This window comes from Chinchilla lanigera, unplaced genomic scaffold (assembly GCF_000276665.1).
Source record: "Chinchilla lanigera isolate Chin_1 unplaced genomic scaffold, ChiLan1.0 scaffold00047, whole genome shotgun sequence".
In the NCBI taxonomy this organism is placed as follows: Eukaryota; Metazoa; Chordata; class Mammalia; order Rodentia; family Chinchillidae; genus Chinchilla; species Chinchilla lanigera.
The window spans coordinates 8,515,535-8,521,534 of NW_004955448.1; positions in this window are offsets into that span (position 1 = coordinate 8,515,535).

The following is a 6,000-nucleotide window of genomic DNA, read 5'->3' on the forward strand; positions in this document are numbered from 1 at the left end:
CCAGCCATCAAAGCTCATCCCAAATGTCACCCAAAGTCTAACACTGCTGTCACCCAGCTGGTGACGAGGAGGACGAGGACACTGGTGCTTGAGGCTTTTTATATTTGTAGGTAGCAGGCTGTGTGCTATGCACATACTTTTCACCCTGCAAGGCAGGCGGTGTTAACCCCATTTTACAGCAAGAAGAAAAAACCTGACTGCGTGAACGACCCTCCCCATGGTGCCAGTTCCTGGAGACCCCTGCAGTGGGTTCCGCTCTCCTGCCTGAGTCATGGTGCACAGCAAGAAGGGAGAGAAAGAGTAAAAGATAAAGTACAGGAGCGCACAGCAGGGATCTGGGACCACCCGCTGTTCTCTAGGAGCAAAGGCCCAGCTCTCCAGCCAGCCAGCCTTTTATTAGCCAATGCAAGGGAGGGGCTGGGGTGCTTCTCCTGGAACAGCACAAGAGCAGTGGCAGAACGGGTGAATTCGATGTCATAAAGGAAACAAGGCAAAGTCCATCCCCACACCTGGGTGTTCATCTCATTGACCAAGAGGAAGGTGATTTCCACATTCCAAAGCTGGCCCAAGGGCAGGCAGGGCAAAGAGAGCCTAGGACAGATAGTAAGTCAGTCTACAATTCATGGTCCCCAGCCACTGTGTATTATAAGCCATATCCATTCTGCGTCTCTTCTCAGAGGTCTGGGTGCAGGAGCAAAGCTCTAATCATCTTCTACCCACCACCCCAGTGCGGTTCCTGACACGTGGCGCCATGCAGGACATCGGGCATTGCTTCAGAAGGGCACAGGAATTCAGCTATTCTTGCAATCAGATATTCTTCTCACCGGATGACCTGAGTCTACATTCTGTACATCAAGCCTAAGGTGAACAGAGAAAGCCTTCTCCCCAGCCAGAAGGAAGCATAATGTACGGTCCTGGGGCAAACAGGGAAGAGGAGGGACTCCTTTCTTCTTGCGGAATGAGGCAGTTCTCCCTGAGTCCATCTGTGACCCAGTGCAGCTCTGTTTGCAAAGCCGCAAAAGACTGGCCGTGATTCTGATGTTAGCGACGGGCAACAGGCGGGCAGGCGCAAGAAAATGAAAGACTCGGAATTCATGACTGTGGGCATCACAAGAATGCTAGAGACTTGAGCTGATGACAGGACCCCCCGGGCAGTGTCAGGGCTGCGTAACTTTACCAGTCACACCGCGGGTAGGTAGAAGGCCGACCTCTCTGTGGCCCCTGCTTTTCATGTGTTACAGAAAGGCCTGGGAGCCACAGCTTCCCAGCAATAGCTTGGTCTTCCGTCCCACCTGGTGGTGAATCACTGTGCTCAGGGTTAGAGACCTACGTCCACACTTGGTTTTGCTACTTATCAGACAGGTGGCCTCCGGTGAGGAATTGGTTTCTATCTCTACTACACATACGCGTTTCAGAGTTGATGCTAACATCGGACAGAGTGGTGTGCACAGAGGAGCAGCCTAGCTCAGCCTGGGATTCAGTGAGTGCAGAAAAAGAGCCACCCCTCAGGCCCTAGCAGCTCAGAAGAGCCTCTCCAGGCCCTTCCCTGCTCACACCTGGTGCTGCTTCCCCACGAAGGCCTCCAGCTTGAGCCTGCGGCCCCCTTAGGCCAGCACTGGCAAGACTTCCTTGAGGACCAGCGGGGAAGAGCGCCTGGCAGTCACATCGTATTCTCACCAGTCTTTTGAACGACTTTAAGGAGCAGGATATTGCTCTATACCTGATACCCCATAATAAGAAATGACATATTTTGATAGTTCTTTGATTTTATGGGTCTTTAGTATGAAAGAGCTAGAATTTTGGAGAACACAGCTACAATTTGGGGCTTGTGGCTAAGTGCAAGTTACATGCTGGATGTAATTCACTGCCGTGGTGTGTCTCAAATCTTCCACGTGTCCCTCTTCATGACGATTTTTCCTAGGATGTTCTGTTTCCCCCGCTCTCTCCAGAGCCATCTTCTGAATTCAGGCAAAGAATAATTCCACGCAAAGCCCTGCTTTAAGAAACGCTCACTTGAGCGGTTGCTTTGAGCTCACCTAAACCCACACCTTCAGTCTACCAGTGAGGAAAATAGAAGCCAACAGAGGCTCAGCAAGACGCGCAGGCAAGTTGCAGAGGAGGAGTGACCGGTCACCTCGCAAGGACAGGCCCCGGTGTCCCCAGGGCAGAAACTGCTAGAGGCCTGCTTCCCACTGTCCCAGACCTGCAGCCACCATTGTGACAGCGCCTGCGCCCCACGCCTGCTGGGCCCTTACTCACTCTATCCTTTTTCTTCACATTGAGTCACGTTTTTACTTGAATACATTGATTTTAAGCAGAAATTTCACATCATTAATTAATGAAACAGCAGAATCACTTGCCACTCATAGGAAATTATAACTAAAGATGATACAAAATATAATTATGTGAAATACTAACTAGATACTTACTTACTCTATATCTTCTTTGCCGGGGCAAATAAAACAAGCTGAAAGTCTTTTCTTTTCATTAAAGAAAATGTTATACAGGAGGAATGGCAAGTTTCAGGGGCGGTAAAAACCTAGACCGGACTGCAGTCCTGACCTAGATTGGATTCCGGTGGTGTCTACGCCATCTTTGCATCTGAGAAGTTTTGTCCAATGTGATGAACAGTACATTCTCACACTTTGAGACCACTGCGGTCCACAGTGCCACCCGACCAATCGCATGTCCTCTTCCAGGTCAGCAGACCCTTCTCCTCTCCCTGCACGGAAAACCCCACCAAGGATTAAACTGAAAAAGCTTTCTAGACATGTTGTTTAGAGAGCAAATGCCACCGAATGCCCAGCTCTCCTTCATTTTCACAGTAGAGTGCACATTGAATTTAAGCATACTTCTAGTAAACTTTCTGGTGGACTATTTTGTTCACCCGAGAAACAATGTCAAGATAATTTATATTTTAGATAATGAATCAGGGAAGTTGATCTCAGTGGTGGATAAATTGCCCATACACAAATACTTTTAGTTTTTGGAAGCCACTGCCAACTTTGCCTGCCGGAAGTTAAATTTTCACTGGCTTGTCATGATTGATGTAGGCATTAGTCATTAAAAAAAAAAAAAAAAAAAACCACCAACAAAACTTGAACTAAGTAATTTGCATCCAATGGATGACATCAGTTAACACCATGAGCTTGTTATTTTGAAATTTTACCACTAGATGGCGCACTTGCAATTCAAAAATTAAAGAAAACCTCCGCCTGCAAGGTACAAGCAAGTTACCAAGGGGTCCATTGTACTTTCAAACCTGCGTCTACACAAGCGAGAAAGCAGTACTTGCCCTGAAGATGGTATTTTTTTTCTTTCCTCCCAGGCTTTGATATGTTTCTCCTTCTTTCCTCAGGACAGGTCACTTCTCCCCAGGCAGTGTTTCTGGGTGAGTTCACCTTTTGAAACTTCTAGCGTGTTATTATTGTATTCCTAGCCCTGTGCCCGAGTAGGAAAATGTGTTCCTTAAGATGTGGTTTCTTTCTTTCCCCTGCCTTGGCACCGCTCACTCCTGAGGACGAAGGCGCTGCGTCTTCACCACCTATTCCCGGATGCTAATCCAGGGCAGCTTGCACAAGCACCTTGATCTGTGGGACACTCTGTGAGTCACACACCATCTTTATCCTCCACGCACGATGACAGCAATAATTCCTCTTGAAAGTTTTTATTTTATTTAAAAGTCCCCATCAATGAGATGGTTGTTCTTGTACCAACTCTTTAAATATGGTCATAATGAGATACATGAGCCTCGTTCTCAAAGTGAGGACCGGAAGTAGGATGACACCTGCATGCAATAGAACCCACCTCAGCACATGGATGAGCTTGTCTGGAAGTTCTAACCCTGGGCTGTGCTATCCCTTCACTTTGGCTGTGTGTGTGTGTTGGGGGGAGGGGCGGGCAGAGTAGAACTCAAACATTTATTTTCTTTCTGCCCGAATAGGTGTGTAAACAAAATGGACCAGGAAAGGGTCTCTTTGTGGCTAGGGTTTCCTGGCTGCAGCCCCAGAACCTGAGAACCCAAAGTTCTATCCCCCGGTGGCCAGTCCTAATTTGCTAAATAACCTTGGGCAAGTCACTTAACCTTCCCAAACCTCAGCTTCTCCATCAGTAAAGCAGGGTGCAGAGAGCTGTCTCTTTCCAGCTTCTCTGGGAAGTCGTGAGGGTTGATGATGCGAGAAAGGCACCGGGGACCTGCAGATTCTCTGAGAAAGGTGCCGCTTAGTCCTGGATGAGGATCGTAGAAATAAATAGAGCATATACACCCTGGCAATCCAGGCCGCAGTCACAAGGGCTCTGCGTCCTGTGGGTTTCCACAGTTTTCATTCCTCAAAGAAGGTTGGCAGGGACAAAACAAAAAATACCTAAGAAAGCCTTTGTTTGACAAAACTCTCACTAGAATTTTGATCTGATTAGTCTATGTCTGTAGATGAAACGGTTTGAGATGTCCTGAAAGGAGTTAAGAGGAAAGAACAGCGCTGTCCAAAGACATCGCGTCTTCCTGTCCGGCCCTTCACTGTACAGAGAGGAGCGAACTCCTCTGACAATTAGCCCTCTATTTTGGTGACAGTAATTATCACCAGTTGGTGAGCTGCTTTCTCTCTCATGATAAAATATATATTCATGCTGCAGAGGGCCCAGTCTGAGGACTATTTGGGCAGAACCCAAAATGTAAGGAAAGGATCGATTTTAACCTACTTTAAAACATTTGATCTAATTTGATATTTCTAGTTTTCAACAGCTTACAGCAAATAGATGAAAATAAATGTCTTGTCACATGTTGTGCTGCAGACTATGCCTTTTGGTTTTCAAAGACGCCTGAAAACAGGAGGAGAATCCTCTATTAGCAGTGTCTGATGCCTCAGGATTTTCCAGCTGTCATTGTTCAAAGGTCTATTTTTTGGAGCCTCGTGGAATGACCAAGTGGATTATTTGCTCTAAAATTCTGTAAGTGATGTGTTTCTCAGAGTCCTTTGGCTATAATAATAAAAAGGCATGGAGGAGGGGTCAAGCCCTCTCAAGTGTTTTGGGGGGGTGTATGTGAATTTCTGTGGGTATTTTCAAGGCAAACATCTAATTCCGATATTTGAAGAGGAAAAAGAACAATAAAGAATCATAGATTGTTCTGCTGCTCCTGTGCTTTCTGAAGTCTAATTATTGTAGTGGCCTGCTGCCTTGATTAAGGCTTTCCTCCCTAAATAATTAATTTGCCTTTATGCAAGCGTGTTTGCCTTCGACGAATCTTAACACATAACACCCTGGACCTAGGCTCAAGCACATAGATAATTGCCTTGGAATAATTAACAATTAACCTTGGTAAAAGGAGGGCTAACATTAGTATACTATATTAATTCAAAACAGATATTAGCTGCTTGGTGTTAGAAACTATAAACACATAAGCTTTTGTAAACTTACACTGTTGATATGTTCAGTTAGCTGGAATATGTTAACTAGTACAAAAGAATAATTTTACTGTAAATATTTGACCAATTCACTTTGACATAGTTCACAAGGATTTGCATCAACAAGACCTTTGCTTTTCTTTTCTTTTTAAATGAAGGACCTGGAATCAAGAAGAACTGTGTTTCACTCTCTGTCCCACCTGTAGCGAAAGCTCGGCACACCTGGTGGGTAACAGTGGGTGGGCTGCGTCAGTCAAGAATTCGGGTGTGAAACACACGCACAATCCCACCACTGGCTGTTGCTGGGCGCACGGTGGGTAGGGTTTTCTATTTTCTGTCTTGTTTCATTGGTAAAGGAACATTCTAAGAAGCCCTCTGGTTTTCTGTGTCTTATCTCCCTCCCCCATCTTCCTGGGAGGGGCAGAGGCCCTGATAGTGTTTTCCAAGCACACCCCCTTCCCCACCTTTTCCAACTCAGCTGACGGTGCTCCCTCATGACAATAGACCAAGGGGATTATTGAGTGTCCATCCATCTCCTAGGCCCAACCCATCAGACCCTGGGACCTGCACTTTAGCCTCCTAAAACTGAGCTCTCCAC